This window comes from Phyllostomus discolor, chromosome 9 (assembly GCF_004126475.2).
Source record: "Phyllostomus discolor isolate MPI-MPIP mPhyDis1 chromosome 9, mPhyDis1.pri.v3, whole genome shotgun sequence".
Lineage (NCBI taxonomy): Eukaryota > Metazoa > Chordata > Mammalia > Chiroptera > Phyllostomidae > Phyllostomus > Phyllostomus discolor.
In genome coordinates this window covers 9,460,009-9,481,544 of record NC_040911.2, presented here as the reverse complement: position 1 = coordinate 9,481,544, position 21,536 = coordinate 9,460,009, and positions in this window count along the sequence as shown.

Here is a 21,536-nt window from a genome sequence, read left to right as displayed (position 1 = left end):
CCTTGAGCGACATCTGTGCGAACACAGACACGAAATCTCACGCTTCCGTCGGATTTCCTCCCGTCCTCTCCTCCCAGAGCCCCTCTCACGCCCGCTTCCCTGTGGCTGGGCGCTCTCTGGTCCCGGCCACTGTACAGGACCTAGGGTTTCCCTTTGCCACACTGGCATCCTTGGGCTATCCCTTCACGATCACACTTGTTTAAAAAAAAAAAAGCAAAACTATCGTGACAGAAAGCAGGTCAGTGGTCGCAAGAAGCTGGGGTGGGGAGAAAGGGTTGGCTGCACGGGGCACAAGGAGATTTGGAGAAGGGGGACTAGGGGAAATGTTTTGTATCATCAATGTGGTGGTGATGTCATGTCTACATCTACTTGTCAAAACTCATCAAATTATATATTTAAAATGGGTAAATGTTGTTAGATGCAAATTATATATGTTAATATGATAAATGAGATAAAGTAGAATAAACATGATAAAAATATGATGTAGGTCTTATATGGCCAGAGAAAAGCATTTATAATATATTAATAAAGTAATATTACAATATATTAATAAAGTGGATTTATCAATGGACTATCAAGAAACAGCTGCCTTTATCGGGCAGTGTAATTGAAAAATGTCATTTGTGGGAACTAATTTATAAAGGTGTTGGAGGAACTGAAAGGCCAACTGGGGAAAGATGTTCAAACCAGACAACAGCAACATCTGGAAGTCTGGACCACACATAAGGCTGGGAGAAAAAGGAAGGAAGGAAGGGAGGGAGGGAGGGAGGGAAGGAGGGAGGGAGGAGGGAGAGAGGGAGGAAGGAAAACAGGGAGGAAGGGGAGAGAAAGAGAGAGAGAACCAACAGGAGGTGGCATTCTCAGACCTTAGGAACAGGGCGCTCCCAGAGCAGTCAGAACAACGGCAGAGGGAGCCCGGCACACACACTGCAGAGGGCGAGGCTCCCCAAAGGGGTCCGGAGCTGCTGGCAGAGACACGCACCTCTGGACAGAGAAGAATGGCCAAAAATTGCCTAAAGCGCTCCTTCCTCCTACCTGCCCGCCAGGGCTTCCTCTGACTGAAATGGGCAGAAGCCACTTGGCAACGGGATCAAAGAAAGAGTCTATGGAGCCAGCCATCTGGGACACAAAGCACAGCAAGAGGGTTTGGGAATACAGAGAAAGACTGCAAAAATATGGCCATGACCACAATTACCGCGGGTAGAATGGGGTGTCGTTCTCAGTTCCTTTCTTATACTTTAGCTTTTAAAAACACACATACATGTCTCTCACAATCAATGATGAACAAAGTTATAAAAATCAAACAAGTATGAGGAATCTCTGTCGTTGATGGAGTCAGAGGGAATGCAACAAACCATCCAAAGGTTTCCACAAATTTTATTTTCTCCTCCTTAAAAACACAGAGAAGCTCCTGGGTTCACCCTGGACTTGACTCTAGTCAGTGAAGGCCTTAAGTCTTCAGTCATCCCTCCTTAATTACGTTAGATGCAGTGTTGTTTTAAACCGTTCCAGCTGAGCCTGGCCCTCACAGCGGCGCCCGCCTCCCGCCAGCTGGAAAGACTCCCGGTCCCAAGCGGAGCCAGAGGACGTGGCAAACACCAGCGGCGGAATCACACCCACAGGCCAGGCGCCCTTCCCAGCATGACCGAAGGTGCCGGGCGAAGACGATGAATTGGGGGCCAACCAGACCTCGTGAAATGTGTTTGGGTGATTTTTGCAGAGACTTATGAACAATATCTTCCCAATTCCACTAGCCATGGTAATTGTTCTGAGCATGGAATGCATGTTAAATGGGGTCCCAGTATTCTTTTAAAATCTCACTGCGTCGAAGTTCAACCACAGAAATAAAACCAGTAGGAAAACATACATATACAGATAACAGATACACACACACACACCCCATACACACATGTCTAAATATAATACACACATCTATAATGTATGTGTGTGTGTGTGTGTGTGTGTGTATATCTCCACATTCATATATACAGATACAGAGGTTTATTATAAGGAATTGGCTTACGCAACTGTGGAGGCTGGCTAAGCATTTACAAAGTCTGTAGGCAGGCGGGCACACAGGAGGGCAAGCAGGAGGGCAGCGCATGAGCAAGTGGACCCCACAGGCACGGCTGATGCTGCTGGCACAAGCCGACAGGGAGGGCCGTTCTGACGAAGGGAGAGCCACCGTTGACCCAGCTACTGTTGGGAATCTATTGCCATGAAGAGTCCAGTCTCCTACGGTCTCACTAGGTCTGGCCTCCTGAGGACACGCTCCCTTGTTGAAGGTCGACTCGTTATGGCTTCCCTTGCACCTGTGAGACCCTGCACAGAAGCACCTAGACTGGTGTCGGACTGAGTAACCGGAAGATGTGTGTATGCAGCAAAACGGCTGCAACCCTCCCTTTTGTCCCCATAGTTTAGCCTAGCTAGATTGACATGTCAAAGAACTATAACACTCAGATCCACATTTAAAAAAGTATATATAAGCCCTGGCTGGCATAGCTCAGCGGATTGAGCGTGGGCTGTGAACCAAAGCATCGCAGGTTCAATTCCCAGTCAGGGCACATGCCTGGGTTGCAGGCCACGGCCCCCAGCAACCATACATTGATGTTTCTCTCTCTCTCTCCCTCCCTTCCCTCTCTAAAAATAAATAAATAAAATCTTTAAAATATGTATATATGCACATACATATTATCACTTATCAATGTGTCAAAAATCCAAATGTCTCCCTACTACCACAAGTATCTATTGCCTTCTTAACTGTAAGGCCTGGTTGTGCATGGTAGTCGCTCAATACATGCTGAATGAAGGAGTGAATGAGTGAGTGATATTTCTTCTCTAGATGCTGCAAAATCAAAACACATGGTAAGCTCACCAATGTGAGCTTCATCTTATGTTGAAAGCAAAGAAAGAATGAAACTACACCGAAAGGGAAGAGACAGCGGCATGGAAAGTGGCGTTCGCTAGCCGAGAACAGGGCCCCCGGCCCCCTCTGCATCCCGTCGTCCCCTTGGTCTCCTCCTGGAGCCCATCTGCGGTCCCTCCGGCAGAGCCGGCGCGGGACGCGTGCCCCGCGTGGGCTGCAGAGTGCCAGTCCGAGTGTCACTGCCAGATGCATCACCAGGAGGCTTCTCTGACTTTGTCTTCATTCCTTTTCATGGCAGAAGGCTCTCCGTACGCGTGGGGTTGGCCGTCTCAGAACTCAACCTCACTGCAACTCCTATCAAGCTCCGTCGTAACTGGCCGTGTCCTTGTGCACTTCATCTTCCTTCCTCTAGTGTTACCTCCTTGTCCACAGGGCTGCTTTTGTCCCCGCGACGGCCCCAGAGCCGGGTTCCTGCGGCGCTCTCGGAGCTCTCGGAATGAGCTGTGGAGCGAACAAAGCGTGAACCATGTCCCTTGCCTCAGACTGAAGAATTCGAGCCTCTCGAGATGAATGAACTTCTGAGTAAGCCGTTTCCTTCCCACCTCAACCCCAACAGCAATCCTAAAGCAGGGGACAAAGATAAAACTCAACTGTCTGTGGATTTATTATTGGCCGGTACTCCAGAGCTACCATCTCTCTGAGGATTATGCATATACCTGGGATTCTTCTTTAATTTTAAATTGAAAAGTTCTCCCCTTGATGACGTCTGCAGGCTCGGGGTGGAGGAACTCAATATTAATGAGTGGAGCATGTAAGTCTGGGGGAACGTGGTCCGATGAGTAAACTCCGGGGAAGACTCGGCAGGCAGCTGCAGAACGCAAGGACAATCTCTTGGCAACCCAACCTGGATGACCAGAGGTGTGCTCGTATCCCCTGTCATACTCTCAATTTTCTCCCAGGAGAGCAAGTGAAAACAAAACGAAACAACAACAACAAAAAAAACCCTCTGGGGCAGGAAAAAACAACCTATAATCTATTTCAGCTTCTCAGTGAGAAGCACCAGCCAGCAAGGTTCATTCTGCTAGCAAACGCACACCAGCCTAAAGCCAGGAAGTTGCCACACTCTGAATCCAAGTTCACTGCATTTTACCCTAGAACTTTTTAGACGAACCAAGTACATATTTTAGTAGAATCCCCAAACAGAATAACCTCGTGCCAGTTTGTTATTAAAAACTTAGGTTGCCAGTCACTAATGTATAAATAAGCCATATGATGCTGAGTGCATAATTCCTCCGCTCTTCGGCTGAGTTTTGGGGTATCCCATAGATGCGTAAGCAGTGAGAGCCGCTAAGGTCAGAGGAACAACGTTTTCAGAAACAGACATTTTTTAATTCCCCTATTAAGGGGTCAAAATGCCCCCTTGGCTGACGGCCAGTGAACGCCTGCCTATGTGCTCAGGCCCTCGGGCTCCTCTAGGCTCCCCGCCCCCAGCCCCCGCAGCGCTGCCCCTGACTGCTGCCTCAGCCACTGGGGGCGGGGCCCTGAAAACACAAAGCTGAAATGGACAGAAGAGGGGCCTCTAACATAGCCCCCTGCCCTCTGGAACACTCTGGAAAGACCCAAGTTGGCCCTTGATCCTCCATCTTAAGAACAGTGATTGTGAAGAAGCTCAATGTAGCATGCAAAGGACCAGAAGAGTAGCTATCAATCCATTCACTACTGATAACCCGAAGTGCATTAGTTATCTGTCACTGTGTAACAGATTCCCACAGCCAATCAGGTCGTGCATTTTCTTTACCATCTAGCTGTATTTCATCTTCTCCTTGAAGTCTTCCCAGGCTTCCAGAAATACAACATTGTGTTGTATGTCATCTGGGATTGCTGCTTAACTGCTTCCCCATAGAGTTCTCATTTCCCAAAATTAATTACAGGCTCCTGCAGGACAGGGCGCATAGCACCTAATCCTTCCGAGTCTCCCAAAGCCCAGGTGAGGCAGTACCTTCCTACAGCACGGACTCCAGGACACGCATGCAGGAGTCATTCATAACTGATGGCCGGGTTTTCCTCAGGACTAGAGCCACGCTGAGTTTATAAGAAAGATCATTTTTAAAAAGTAAAGAGATTCCGGGGAGGAATACATGACCGATGAAAAGGCTTTGAGTGGATGCCCTGTTTTACCCCCACAAGTTATCAGTTCAGAAAGCGTCGGCTGTGGCACAACACAAACGCAACACTAAACGGTCCTCTGAGAATCACTTCGCTGGACACTGAGGGGAAGGAACAACTTCCAAGGAAGTCTGACGTCTGGTTTCTCATTGTGAACATGTTTTGTGACTTTGTGCAGGTCCTCCAGTCTTTCAGGCTTCACGCCTCCTGCTGCTGAAAGGGGCAAGGCGGCCCGGGATGGTTGTACTTCCCACACAGCTATGCGTTTCCGAGCTGGGGACCTCCGACCTCACCCGCCATTCGGGAACTTGCACAGTGCAGCACCCAGCGGGAAGCCAGGGTGCTCAGTGGGACATGGGGCCCAGACCACGGACGAGGCTTCTGCCTCATTTTACTGGGCACCAGACTTCAAGGGACTGCCCACGGAGGCATGGGGTGCGCCCTGTGAGCTCCCTGTGGGCCCTAAGGATGATGCCGGAACTGGGAAAGCTTTCCTTCTTTTTCAGTGGCCTGTTTCCTCCTATCCTAAATATGTCTGCATGGGAGAATTTTAACATTTGTATTTGTGTGCCTTCCAGACCAACCCTAAGCACACCTTTCCTTAACTTAGAAAATGCAAATAATGATAAAATAATGAGGATGATGCCAGGAAATAGTGAAGTTTCCAGAGGAGTGAAAATACAAAACAGAAAAAGATTAGAGGCACTATTTACTAGCCCAAATAGATCTATAATTCCCTGCTTTGAAAGATTTTCTAGAGAGATCCTTATGCCCAGTTCTTTGCCCTTTTCCCCCAATTCCGGAGAAGTTCATCTGACATTGGATGGTGTTACAAGGGGCCACAACTTGGCCGATAAATGCCTGTGTCGGAGAGAAAAGTCGGCCGCCATCGCTGGGCATCGAGAACTCTGGGGGCCAAGTGTGCACTCAGAGATAACCGAGCAAGCCCCGAGAAGGCATGTGGTGCGGGCAATCCTTAAATTTGAAGTGACACAGCAAGGAGCGTCTTAGTGTGCCTGTTCACTTTCGAGCCCCTGGAGGGAGATTAGCAACAAAGTAAACACGCATCAGAAAATATATCTTCACTATCCAGGATACAATTGTTACAGGGGACAAGTTCTTGAAAGTACGTGATGACATGAAGTAGCTTTGAAGTTGCCTCTGGTTGGCATCAGGCAGCTCTTGGCGTAAAAAGCTCAGCAAGACCCTCGGGGCAGCCTGCTCCTCACCGCCCCCGCCCCCACCACCGAAAAGGAGCCTCTTCTGATGGGAAGATAAATGCTTGATGTGGAGAATGTTCGTGTCGCACTGGTGATGGCCTCGAGCATCGTCTATTTATGCAAAAAGGCTATGTCAGACAGAGTCCTAGTGCACTGGCCGCAGGGAAGCAGGTGGAGACGGAAGAGGGCAATCTCCCTGAACATCTGTCACGACTACACTCGAAACCTTACCACACAGTCAGGTGCAATCTGGTCGGTACCTTGGACTGTTAAGCCTCAGCTGCATGGATGAGCATCTGCAGTCCCAGCTACCTGTTCTATCCGCGTTGATGATGCCGATCCCTACACACCCAGGTCAGCCAAGGAGGCACGACCCACATAGTCAGCAGGTCAACAGAGAAGCAGCGTTTGACCACGGCAGTCGGAGAACGCGGCACCCATTATCCTACGCCCTCCCGTTCTTTTCCAAAAGGAGTCGGGCAGGGAAGTAAACACACTTGCCCTTGCAGTTGCTGCCAATTTACTGTGCCTTCCTCAGCCAATGAAGCCACGGGCCATCGTCATGCTGAATCTTGTCAGCAAGGATGGCAGTGGACAAACAGCCACGGCAGCAGCCTTCCCGTCCCTGACCCCGGGAAGCGGGGAAAGCAGTTGGCCCACGGAGCCGGCACATGCGGTGCTAACTCCGGCCGCAGCACGGCTCCTGCAGGCTTGGCTGCCTGCTGCACAGTGAGGGCCTTCTGTAATTTATTTAGATGCATATTGACCTTATTTTCTTGGCGCTTTCATGGGAGAGTTTGCTCTTTTGGAGGATGTGGGGAATGGGGGGTGGGACCCAGCACTGTCTGGCTTTACCCTCTCCTCTGAATTCGCCCGTGCAGAGCAGCGGGGGGCCCCCCCGAGCCCCATCGGAGCACCTCCACCTGTGCCGGAGACGGTGTTCTCACGCCTTCAACCCACCTCGGGACTGGAAAACACGAGGCGGCACAAGACGGAATGCTAGGGTGTCCTTTACCAGCCTTCAGACATCAAAACCGCGTAATGAGTTTATTTTTCTTAAAGCATTGGCTGGCCGGGTTTTTCCACACAGCAAATGTCCCTGATTTCCAAGGAACTCCGCAGAATCAAAAACCCACAGACACGTGTGAAGGAAAACAGAACTGCAGTTCCTCGCCCAGACAGAGACACCCTGGGAACGACGCACTGGCAGTGGGCGCCACCCCACGCCGGCGAACAGACGTGCGTCCAAGGCCCACGGTGGCGCCTGCCGCCGTTTCAGTCAGCAAGTCCCCCTTCGCTGACCCCCCGGAAAACACTCCAGAAGTCTCCCTGAAAAGAAGGTATTGGCCTCACAGTTTTTATCCTTGAAGTTATAGTGTTAACACTCAACTTTCTTTTTTTATTGTTGTTCAAGCACAGTTGTCTCCAATTTCCCCCCACCCCATCCCCCCACCCCCATCCCCGCCTCCCTCCCTCAATCCTACGCCCTTTGGCTTTGTCCGTGTGTCCTCCATACATGTTCCTTGATGGCCCTTCCCCTGTCATTCCTCTCCCCCCTCCTCTCTGGTAGCTGTCAGATTGTTCTTTATTCATCTTGTCTTTGTACATGCTCAAAATACATGATCATTTCTAGTCAAATTATGGAGGGTATTTTAGGGCATCACAAACTCTCGATGTCTATGTTTTCATAATATTTTTGGACCAGGACACAAAAGAGAGACACATGCATTAAACTGGTGGCTGACCCCAAACGAGAACGAACAGATGTGATACTATGACTCGGGGATAACGCAGTTGGAGGCGACCACAGAGTTCAGTTCCTACCTGACTCCTTCAGTGTCCCCCACAACACACAGAAAAAAAAATTAACCAAACTAGCAGAAATTACATGATCAGTTTTCTAAAGCTGGCCAGCATTTTATATGATACTGTAACAGGCTGCGTGGCCGAGTCAGAGCTAAATGTATCTGCTGCATTAACTCCTAATTGGGAAATTTTCATCGTAGCTCATTACCCGCCCTCGTCTCCATTGTCACTCTCCGACGTCACACTCTGCTTGTTTTCCTTCCTTGGCCTTAGCAGGATGGAAATCCCATTACACACACATCCAGTTGCTCACCCAAGGCTGGTCTCCCCCGCTGGAAGGGAGCGTGGTGGCGGCAGGAATCACGCCCTTCTGATTCTTTGCTATGTTTGCATCGACGACGAAAGTACCTGGCACGGAATAGGAACGCAAAAAATACTTGAAAAACGATGCATCGATTTATGGTTTAGATTTCAGAAAGCCACCTTGCATCTGGTGTTCTGCCGACACCAGAAACCATGCAGCAGCCGCACGGCGTGAGGAAGAGCAGGCTCTCCCTTGACGCCATCACCCAGTGGTCTTCAAGGTCGAGCTTTTTGTTGACATTGACCTGAACTCCACTCCAACCAGGTTCCTGCCCCTGCCACTCCACTGAGACTGTGTACTCAGAAGCTTCCTAAAACCTTCTGAGTCCTACATCCAGGGGCCTCTTCCCCTCCTGGTTTCTCTCACAGCATTTGCCCTGCTGGAAATCTTCTTTGCGTCGGCCCCTCTCTTTTCTGAGTGACTTCTGCTTTTTCTTGGTTCAAGGCCGGTTTTCTTCCCCTTTTGACTTCAACCGTCTACGTCACCACCAGTTCTGGCTGCTCCCCTCTCCTCTTTGCGCACAAACCCCAGATCTCAGACCCCAGTCCTCTCTTCTCCTGTGAGACCTGGAGGCTTGTCTCTGAACTTGCGCGAGGTACTTCCGCTCACACATGCCGCTGTCATCTCAAACTCGCCACCTCTGAACAACATGTCTTGACATTTATTTTATGAAAATATATCTTTTCCTCCCAACCAGATCGGAGGGAGAGTGCATTATATCTTTTTGGGCTCCTACACCAATAAGCAAGCCTAGTGCCTTGGGCTTTCTGAGCATTTAATGCATATCTGTGCTTGACAAATATCAAATACAGTGATTGTTACGGTAGAGCTGTGTCCCCCAAAAGTGAGACACTGAAACCCTAAACCCCAGGACCTCAAAACGTGGTCTTGTCGGGAAGTGGTGCTGTTGCCAGTGTACTTCGTTAAGATGAGGTCCCACTGAGGTAGGTGGCCCTTGAGCCAATATCACCGGTGTTTTTATAAGAGCAGGAGAGGGACACACGGGGTGAGGCACACCAGTGACAGTGCAGACAGAGATCAGAGCGAGGTATCAACAACCGAAGGATGCCAAGGATGACCAGCAAATACCAGAAGCTAGAGGAGACAATGAAGGCTCCTCCTCTGCATGTTTCAAAGTGGGCATGGCCCTTCACGTCAGGTTTCTAGCACCCAGAACTAAGAGAAAAGGAAATTCTGTTGTGTGAGCCACTCGGTGGGTGGTACTTCGCATGGGCAGCCCCAGGAAACGAGCACATGATCAAGAAGGACCGGATGACTTGGAAGTCAATCCAAATCTACTACTTAGTTATGTGAGTTTGGGAAATTTATTAACTTCTCTTGTGTCTGTTTTCTTACCTGTGAAATGGGGCTAAGATCTGTTTGACAGAATTTTTGTAAGAGTCGCATTGGTAATATACATTACAAACTTCACACAGAACCTAGCACAGAGCCTGGGCTCGAAATTAGCCTCTTCTTTGCCCTTTGCCCTTTGAAATGAGCCTTTCGTCTACAGGGATGAGGGTGTCCGTGCACCTGTCCCGCACGTGCTGACCGTTGTCTGGGGCTGGGCACTGCTCCAGGCCTTCGGGGTGCAGAAATCAACAGGGAGACCCTTCCTCCAGGGGCTGACCTATGGATAATGAACCTATTTTTTTCTCTTAATGAGTAGACAAATGAACTAAAACTGTCATTACATTTTATCCTAAACTCTGCTTCAAAGAATCACGATGATGAAGAAGAAACAAGCGGATCTGGCTATGAAGTTACAGCAGACCCTGGGCGGGGCATCAAAGCACGGCGAGCCATCAGTCACCACACGGCCCCTCGCTCATCACGGGACAAGGCAATAGACACGAAGGTTACCTTTCCACTTAAGATGTAAAACAAAAAAATCAATTTTTATTACTTTTCTTAACTGCAACTCTACATTTTAATGAACTACTATAGGAAATGAATTAAAGTTAGCATATACAAAAATGTTAAAAGGTCAAGTAAATCTTCACCATTGGAAGGAAAAAAATACTTCCCTCCATGTATTTTTCAATCATAAATAAAACTGCCGTGCAGTTACAGCCATTTTTATCATTTTCTAAAATGTACTCGCTGGCCCTAGAGTAATTAAGATCTTCACTAGACGCCGTTAAACATGTAAAGCAGTGGAAGAAAACAACAACGAGAAGCTCTTCAGCATTAGCACGTTAAGGAAGCGTGGGGAGAGGACCCGCGCACAGGCACTCCCCCTTCTCTCGCACTTGGCTTCGTTGGGCTTCACAGATCCCGTGTTTCTTACAACTGAAGGGTAGGAATTACTTGATAGGTATTTGCTGGGATGTGCTCATCAACAGGACGCAGGCCAGCCCGCACTCCCCTGGTCTGAGCGTCTCAGGAGGCGTCCCCAGTGCGGCTGTCCCTGCCCCGTACCTCTCGGGCTCCGACTGGGTCTCTAGGGTTGCGCTGCCCGGTGGGACAGCATAGCCATGCCCCACACATGAACCCCATTGGGAAACTGTAAGGTAAGAGTTTTATTTCTGCCAAGATTGATAAAGGAGCAGGATGGGAATCTGAGGCTATTACGGGATATCGTCCCTGGGTGCACGAAGAGGACCGTCTTCAATGCTACAGAGGGAAGCAAAGCTGATAGAGAGAGAGAACAGAAAATGAAAGCAAGAGAAAGAGAAGGAGGAGGGGTGGGGGAGAACTGCCTCAGCCCCCCGGGGAGCAGCCGTGCCTGAAGTCTGAGCAACCTTGGACTCCCCAGCCCTGGGAACAGCCCATTCCCTGAGTTACTTCCACTGGCTTGGAATCTAGATTAGAGCTTTTGCATTAGAAAGAGTCTACTCTGATTATCTTAATGATGAAATCAATGAAACCTTTGACTTTCGATCTCAGTGTCAGTGCTAAGCGACCCTGAAAATGACAGAAAACTTACAATAAGCCAGGAGTCATTAAATACAGACAAACTCTATATCCAGAAGGCAGGCTAAAGTGTGCTATTCCTCTCCTTGAGACAAGCAAGCTGCGTGTAACCCCGGGTGCCTCCTCTGTGGCGTGTGCACCTGCCTGTCGCAGCACTCCGACACCTGGTGGCATCCACTTGCTTGTCTGTCTCCACTCTTGGACTTGAAGCCACTTGAGAGCAACACACACTTAATTTATCTTTATTTGAGGCCAGCCTCACACAGTGCTAGGCAATGGATGCCTGCAGAAGGAGAGTATAAAGCAATTCAGATGGAGAGAGAAAAGATGCCGGCCGCAGCATATGCAGACACTTATTTGAAGGATGCTTTCATAGGTATGAGACAATTTTTGTGTTGTCTTTTTGATTTACTGTTGGTTTTGTTACCATAATAGCCCATGGAGAGATGCTGTGCCCCTAATGAAAGAATAATGTGACCATCATCATCATCATCATCATCATCCCACCTCCCACTTTCTGTGTGGTTTCTGTGTCGCAGACACTCTGCTAATTGCTTCTATCTTTTCCTCTCAGAATGCTGAGTTTGGCGCTACCAAGATGACGATGCCTTAGAATACTTTCTATTACAGCATTCTGTCGTACTTTACGGTTTGAAGAATACTTCCACAGATATTTTCTTGCTTGCAATTCTTTGAAACCCAGTGAGGTACATGGAAAAATATTCTTATCTGGTAATCCATTTGGAAAAAAAAAAAGTCTCAAGGAATTCGAAGACTCTTCTGGAGTAACATGTGAGTGAATCAGGGTGCGAGTCCAGGGCTCATGGCTCCACACCGCAGGAGGAGCGTTTGCCATCCTTACAAATCAGCCGAACAGAGCGAGATGCCTGGAGAACCTGCAAACCACACTGCAAATGGTCTCGTGGGGGCCCCTCACTTCCCATTTCCCAGGCATCTTCAAGCTTAATTTCCACATTAAAATGCTCTCCCCCCACCTCCCTCCCTTCCTCTTCTCTCTTAATAAGTCCACTTCCTGGAATGAAACCAAGCCCCACAATTGTGACGATTGTGACGATTGTGACGACGGGAAGGTTTGGCTTGCAGACACAGAGCTGCATGCACACCTTTCCCTAAAGGTAACGCCTGCTTCTCCTAAAGAAAAGACAAGGAGCCGTGGCAGGGAGAATTCCCTGCCCTGTAATCCAAAGACAGCCTTTCCTTGGTATTCCTGCTAGGGCGGCTGGTTCTGATGGCAACGAAGAATGCCCAGACCCCTCTGGCCTCAATACACTGAATAGCAAGAGCTGTAGTATAAGACAAACATTGCCTTCTCATTGTTGCCCTCGTACGATTTCTTAGAATAGGTACGTTTTTTAGCTACGTGGTGGGTGCACCATAAAAATCTCATATATATGCACATCATATACACAGAGAGAAATGCATACTAAAATAAAAATAAGAACAGAATATGTAATTTGTACAGTTTATGCTGAAATTGGAATTCTCTAAAACAGTAGGTGAACAGATTTCATTTTTTAATTTATTTTTTTATTTTTAATGATAATTTTTAGAGTCTCTATATGGCTTTGACAATTTACCAGTTTCAATATTTCGTTCAGGGCAGAAAAAAGGGAGGTGGAGCTTGAAGAGCACTAGAATAATTTCATAAGAGCTGTATTCATTTTTTTTTAACAAAAGACTGTGAAAGAGTGGGAATCCCATTTTAGCCTGCCAGGAAAAGAAGGCCGAAGAGTGAGTTCTGGGAAGAACTCATTTATTTTTATCCTTCTATAAAGAACATTCAGGCTGCTTCTGTCTTCAGCCCAAGAATCTTAATTGAGTCCTACTATGTGCCAGGCCCCGTGTCGGGGGTAAAACTATGCTGGTGAGTACAGCATCTCTCCCTGCTTCCCGGCATACCCTTTAGCGACTCATTCAACAAATGTTTGCTGAGCCCCTTGCACGTGGCAGGTGCTACATGCCAACAATGCAGCTGAAACCGATGCTTCCGTGGAACTGACATCCCAGTGGAGAAAAGAGATGATAAACAAATACATTTCAGAATAGACTACTTGCATTCAGAAACTGTCACGGGCCTTGAAGAAGATAAGAAATTCAGAGTGCTGTTGGGAGGGAATTCTATTTTAGGTGAAGTGATCAGCAGAAACCCTGCAATAAGCAACACTTAAGTGGAGCCCTGAAACTGTGGAGGCTCCAACGACATGCAGATCTGGAGGAGAAGTGCTGGAGGCAGAGGCGACTGGGCTGGCATGCACTGGTCACGGGGACCAGCAGCGGGAGGGGACGACATTGGACAGAAGGGCAGGGGCTGAGTAGGCAGGGGGACTAAAGAGAACTTTGGACTTTATGCTAAGTATGATGTATGACGCTGAGAAAAGGGACATGCCTGAGAAAGCCCCCTCTCGGTGCTGAGTGAAGGATGATTGCAGGTTTGGGAAGTGGACACAGAAGGAACAGTTTGAGGGTCTGCAGTAATCTAAGTGACAGATAGAACTAGTGAGCATAATTCTACAGGTGTCGTAACAGTGCCATTCACGATTCCACTGGACTTCTAGGTATCAATTTATTTGGATTCTGTTCAATATTTAAACCATCCGATAACAGCCTGTGAGACAGGTACTATAACTATGCCCACTTTCCAGCTATGAAGAAGCAAGCCAAGGGAACTGAAGCAGCTTACTCAAGACCACACAGAGAATCACTGACTAGGGGGATGTGAAGGTTTAGCCAACTGACAGGTTAGAGGGAATGAACCAGACCTTCACCTCTGGTACCAGCTGCAAGTTCGAGGATCCCTAAGGCCCCCTTGCGGTTCCCCACTCTAGAGAAGGACCACAGAATGCACTGAAGGCTGTTCTGCTCACATCTACCGCGGTCTGCTACAGGAAAGGGAGGAGGACAGCAACCAGCCAAGGGAAGACGTGCACGGCGTGAAATCCAAGAAAGGCCCGACATGGAGCTAGCAGGGGTCATTTCCTGTGCAGTCAAGGCAGCATCCACTTGCTGGCAACCATGCGTGAAAATGCACACGAAGGACGGCCAGTGAGAGCAGCTGGGAGCCTGGGCCTCGGTGTTCAGGGTTTTCACTGGCATCCCTTTACATAAGCGTCAGTGACTGTGTACATGGCTGATCTCTGTCCCCAGTCTGGCCGGAGGGCTGCTGATACTACAGGACCGAGGCTCCTTCCCCCAAACCACACGGTCAGTCCTTCTATTGCGGCCGGCCCCAGGGAGGGATCTCTCCCCCTTTTAGTTCCTATTGAGAAACAGATTGGGGCAGAACGAGGAAAAGGGGAGGAAGAGAGACCTGGTGTAGCACAGAGCAGGCCACGAGTCCACGGGGCTGTGTACACAGGGGCTGGCTCTCTAGAGCAGACAGAGCTACGAACATGCCCGGCGAGAGAAGGAGCTTGTGCTAGAATGTAAATCAGTGCACTGCCTCCTTCACCAGTGACATCTGGCTACGGAAACACAAGCCAAAAACGTCCGCTGACCTAAACCGAGTGCTTAGTGACACAGAGAATTCACACTTCGGCAACGGCTCCCTTATCCTGTTGGGGACTGTTGTCAAAGACGCACGGCCAGTCTGCGCACCACACTTTGGGGAACGCTGCTGCATATGTGGATAAAACAAGCATCTAAAATAACACGAGATGTTATACATGTTGATGTCAGCAACCAAAAAGGAGCACGCATATCCTTCTAGCAAACGCACGAGGAAAGCACTTTGAATAATACACAAAGTGTAAGACAGACCTCGTCCCCAAGCATCGGATCATACATTTTCCTGAAGATAATGAGACATTAGCTTACAGTTTAGCTCGCCACTGAAACTAACTTGCACTACTAGCAGTGAGGACAAATTTTCTTTACAAAGAGAGGAGAGCGACCCAGGGCTGGAGGCGCGCACCCTTGCAGCTTACCTTCCTCCCTCCCCACCAGGCGCGGTCGGTCACCAGAGCACCCCAGGAAGCGTAAAAGTCAGAGAGCATTTTTTAAACTCTCTTCAAGGCTGTTTGGAGGTATAAAATACACACCCTGAGTAAAATAAATGTATGTACCTCAGGAAGGTAATAAATCACCGGTAGCTTTATTGCTGTCAGTCACTGGTTCCTGAAGGGCAAACTGTACTCCATTCTTGACTTGTTCTGAGCTTCGCTGATCAGCAACTTTTCGTAAAAGTTACAAGTCTCCGCTGTTGACAACTCTGGACTTTTTTAAAGTCACACTGAAATAAATCACACAGAGAAAGACAAATACCGTATGATTTCACTTACATGTGAAATCTTCAAAAACAAAATAAGTAAACAAAACAAAAACCGACTCACAGACACAGAGAATAAAGCAATGGCTGCCAGATGGGAGGGGGTTTAGGGGGAGCGGGTGACAAAGGAGAGGAGATGAAGAAGTACAGATTGTCAGTTGTAAAAACAGTCACGGGGATGTAAAGCACAGCACGGGGAATATAGTCAATAATATTGTAACAGTGATGTACGGTGTCAGATGGGCACTAGACTTACTGAGGAGATCACTTCACAGGGCCTATAAATGTCTAATCACTATGTCGTTTGTGCACCTGAAACTAAGATATTGTTGTTTGTCCACTGTAATTAAAAAATAAATTAATTTTGAAAGCCATAATGTGTTTTAAATATTATTTCATGGGCATATTGATGTGCAATTCTATTCTACAAACTTCAGTGGAAAGCCTACTGTGTGCCAGAAACTGCTAAGCCCTTGGGGGAGACCGGTGTGTGTGCACACAACCTGAAACCACGGTCGGCTGTAACGAGTGCTACGATTGGGCAAACAAAAGGAATGACCAACTCTGACTACTGGGATTCAAGAAGACATCAGGAAGAACCGGTCCTTGAGGGATAAGTAGAATTTCAAAAGGCAAGGGAAGAGGGCAGTGAAGAGCATCCCAGGTAGAGGAAATAATTGACCCCAAAAGGGAAGATCATTCTGGAAACTTCTAGCAATCTTCCAAGCCTAGTCCATAAGATGTGCTGGGGGAAGAGCGGACAAAGTGAGTAACAGCGTGCAGGCTTACAAATGCAAGTTGTGGTGGTGAAATTGTGCGCAGTCCCAGCAGCCCAAGGTTACAAGACCTCAAAGGTTGTCTAGAGGAGGGGTGGGCTCTGAGGCGGGAGTGTGGAGGAGGGCCACAGGAAGGAAGGCTCTGAAGGTCATGGTGAGGAATTCAGAGCAAAGGTGAACCAACCCAAGATGCAGGACACTGTAAAACAGCCTGCAGGGTGGAGTATGGCATGTGAAATGTTCATTCCCTCCTCCTCTTAGATCAATCCCCCCCACCCCGCACCACTGGCTTTGGCTTCAACCGTAGGACCTGCTCTGGCTAACGGGGTAGGACCGAAGCAGACCTGCCCTGCATCGTGCTGTCGTGCAAACTCGGAGGGGCACCGAACATTTTTTGCCAGACTAGCTGCCCCTGCACCTCTGCCATGGAGACAGACTGCATCTTAAGCCCAAGTCTTAGAACAGAGAGAATCGTGGGACCGAACTCGACTTCTATAACCACCCACTGGACAAGACCTGTACCAGCTGCTGCAGCCACCAGTGTGGGTAACCAAAATACCAAAACCCCAAACATCTGCTGTTGAAATCCACTAAGATTTCAAGATATTTTGTTACACAGTGTAAGGCAGTAAAAGGGGACTAACCCCCCCTTCTAAAAATAAAACTTAAAGCATGCTTAAAGAAATTTTTAAAGAAAAATAAAAGGACCTATAATCACAATACCAGAGAAAATCACAGATAACGTTTTGACCATACCTTGCACCAAATATCAATCCAGATGAGCCATAGATCCAGGCAGGGAAAGCAAAGCAATGCATTTTTAGACGCAAACCCAGGAAAACATCTCCATTACCCAGGAGCAGGCAAAGACTTCTCCCATACGACACAAAGTGCCAAGGTAAAAGACGAGGAAATTGGACTACACTAAAATAACAGATGCCTATTGAACGCACATCATCAAAAAGGTGAAAAAGCAAGCCACAGCGTGAAACAGACGTGTGCAAGCTCTATATCAAAATAAGGGCTCATATTTAAGATATAAAGAGAAAAGAGAAACACGCCAACAGAAAAATGGTCAAAATACCTCAACCGGCCCTTCAACCAAGGCTACTTTATGTCCTGTTGTGGTGTCGGTCGCACTGAGGCGTTAACTTTGTGAAATTTAAAGGGGCTCTCGGCTCATTATGATGTGTGTGTGTATGTCGTATTGTATACTGCAAGACAAGTGTAGATTAAAAACTACAGTACCCAAATTTCTGAGTTTAGATTTAATTGAAAGTTTTTAGAAGCAACTTCTCAATTTGTAGCAGCATATGCAACTCAATCTTACAGGGGGCGGGATCCTTTGAAAGCGCCGACGGCCGTTTCTTCAGGGAGTTTTCCAGCATACAATGGACTGTGCTGCGAACTATTTGAGCTTTCTGCAAAACTTCTTCCTCACAGGCCATACGGGTTGTCACAAATCTTAACATCTCACCCAGGTGGCCTTTAGTGAATACGATTTTTGGATATATGTCAAGCTTAAAAATCGCATTATGACTAAAGACTGAACTTGCACAATTCTCCAGTCAGATATTAACAAACATGAAAGGCAAATTTCCTTTCATTTGCCTCATTCTTCCATTAAGTACCATAGAAATCCTATTTCAATCAATACATCTGATCTTTTCAAATCAAATTACCTCTGTTTAGAGAACCGAATAAAAGGTGTTTTGAATAGATGAAACAATTTGGTTTACTTTACACTTTTGTAATAAATTCTACTCAAAAGGTGATTCTTTTGCTAATTAAATTGTTACTAGTTGTTGCTAGTTGTTAAACTTTTTTTAAAAAAATCACAACTAAACTTCAAATTGTTATATTTTATGACTTAGATTAAAATAAAATTTCCCATAAAATAAAAAATATTTTTGACATACAGTATTCAGACTGATGAAAATTAATTCTTGTAATACTATCCTCACCTATTACTATCTTCTTTCACATTACTGGAGATATAGTATAGGCCTTGATCACAGAATGATTCATTTATTCAAAAGGTGCTTATTCGGTGCCCACTGAGTGAAGGAGTGGGCACAGTGCCAGCCCTCTGCTCAGAGCTGGGGAGCCTGGGGGTCGATATGGAGAGAAGGACCCATTTCAAGGAGTTAACCAGTTACACGAGGGACACGGAAGACGCGGAGAGAAGACACCTGGGTGTGGGGTGCGGGAGGGGCCTGGAGGGGCCGGCTCTGCCTGCCCGGACAGAGGGGCCTGCGGGGCCCAGGGAAACTGAGTCACAGAAGCAGCTGCGTCCCTGTTCGGGCTGCCACAGCAACATCCGCCAGCTGGGCGGCCTCAGCAACCCAAAGTCGTCGTCTCCAGTTCCAGAGGCTTGAAATCAGAGACCGAGGCGTTGGCGGGACTGGCTCCTGCTGAGCACTGTGAGCGAGAATCCGTTGGTGCCTCCCCTGGCTCCTGGGGTCTGCCGGCAACCTCGGGCATTCCCTGGCTGGCAGGAGCATCACCCCGATCTCTGCCTTCATCGTCACATGGCGTTCTCCCTGCGTGCGTGTCTGTCTCTGTGTCCAAGTTTCCCTGCAAAGCCTTCGGCTTGGATTTCCAGTCTCCGGAATGGTGAGACAACAAATTTCGGTTGTTTAAGCCTCCCAGTTGATGGCATTTTGTCACGGAGGCCCGAGCAAATTAACACACAGAGCAAAACCCAATGTTATAGAACAATGTATCTTTAATTCTTAGTTTAGGGATCTCTAATGAAAACTTTAAACCCATTATAATCTCAGATGTGTTCTGAGAGTTCCTCTGTGGAAACAATTTCTCTGAAGAGCAGATCAATTCTTTTGAAGAAATAGCTCTTACATTTTGGGTTCCTCCAATTGGTACTTGCAACTATGTTAATGGTAAGATCAAGAAGAACTTTGCTTCACATATTTTGATACCAACGTAGACACATTCTAGTTGCATAGTTTGTAAGTAGAGAACATTAATGAAATCATTTCATTTCATGTGTTTGCCAACAGTAAATTTGGATATTGAATGAAGTTGTTATTCTTTACCTAAGGCCCTTTATGTTAAATGGACAAAGTCCACTGATCACACAAAAGCCACTAACCCCTTGTTACCAAAACAGCAGTAAGAGAAGTCAGCCCTGTCGCCTGTCAGTGAAAAAGCCAAATTCTCTTCCTTCCCTTTAAAACCCAACTCTGCATATCCCTACGGAAAGTTCACGAACATGATTGAATCAGGAGTTGATTGGTGCTATTTTCCATGGAGAAGACCACGGCCAGAAGACAAGATAGACCTGTGACCACCCCCCGGCCTGTCATTGGGAGATCCTGTACCAGATCCATTCACAACACAGTGGTTGTGAATCCTGTACCAGATCCATTCACAACACAGTGGTTGTGAATCCTGTATCAGGTCCATCCACAACACAGTGGTTGGTCCGTCCCACGAGCTACCGGCTGCTCTGCGGCAGCCCAGGTGGAGACCACCCCCAGAAACAGCCCCCCGCGCTCCCCAAAGCCGGGTGAAAATCTGACGACAGCATAAAAAGCCCCAGAGAATGCCCCTTTTAGATGCTGGATCAATATGTCTGTCATCGGACTCATTCCAAAAAATGAAAGCTCGTGAGTCTGAGGAAGCGTAATGACCCTCTTACGCTGTCCCACCGCCCTGAGTGGCCAGGACTTAATTGCACTTACGGTGGGAACATCCTTACCCTTGAATGGAAGGGACAGATTTCTCTCTCTTAATTTCTGACTCAAATTCTTTTGTCTTTTCCTGCTCTCTGCGACAAAGGCTGTACAGTTCTTCCGAGACGAACGGTAGACGACGGTGCAACAAATGAATTCGAATGCAGTCATTCCTGAGTGACTCCATCTGCTTTCGAAATAAGGCTCGGACAGTGATGTGGCCAGGCTCCAGACAATTTGGCCTGGCTCCAAACGAAGGCACACAGGTAACTTAGAGCTTCGTTAACTCTCTTCAGGAAGACGGACATCCCAAAACTAACCTTAATGGAGGCAGCATATGATCCATTGACAATCTGTTGGATGTTAAAAAAATGAACTCTGTTTTTGCAACGCTGCATGAGCAGTAGGCAATGAGCACATGCACCTCGGAACGCCACGGACCAAGGTACGGTTTTGCATCCTGGATGCCAGTCTCAAAATTCAGAGAACAAAGACCTTAATTTTTGTTTACGGAATTTAATCAAAAGGCATTAATAACCTAGCAACTCAGGAAGGCACAGAAGGTGTCTGCAAGTGTCTTTTCTCTGTAATCAACAGGAAGATTATTAGCTAATAGCAAACGTTATTCATCTTCATAACAGCTAAATGACAGCCTGTTTAAAAATAACAAATGACTAGTCCTCATTGACGGCTGCAGGGCGAGCGTGACCTTCACGTATTTTAGGCAAACAAGTCCTCTTTTCAAAGACTTCGGGAGCGCTTTAATTGATAATGATGAGGTGTTTTATTTTTACCAAGGGACGCTAAACCTTTTAAGACGCTATTTAAATTGAGATCATTTTATACGGCCCCCTGAGTTAGGGAAGACCCTGAAGGTCTTACACTGATTTTTTTCCCCATAAACAAGATACTAATGAACCACAAATGTAATTAGTTAACTATATATAGAAATGTGATATAGAAATGTTTCTTCTTTGTCCTTCCTGCTTTTTCTGCTGAACAACAGGCAAGTTTCAAGTCACAGGCTAAAAAAAAAAAGAGGATTTTAAAACTGGATTTTTAAAGATCGGCCTTATCTCCTTTGAGGAAGACACATGACGCATCTCCAGAGGCTGCAGATAAAAGGGCTCCTCGGGCAGCTCTCCACGGCCGCTGACCAGTTCTGAGGGTCACGCCACCCGCTGTTTGTAAACGCCTCTCGCGCTGCTTCATGCTTTCAGCTGCCCACACCTCCAAGCCAGGGCTGGTGGTGACGGTATGTGATCGTCTGCTCCGACGTGACACAGCGGCTGTGGGGCGCAGAGGCCAGTTAGGGGAACCCCCGAGCGTGACCCGCTAGCCTTCCCGGCACAGGACCCAGTGAGCGCAGCAGCTCCTGGGGCTGCGGCCGCTGTGTGCACAGAAGGGAACCGTACACGGCCCGCACCACTGGGAGCCTTTGT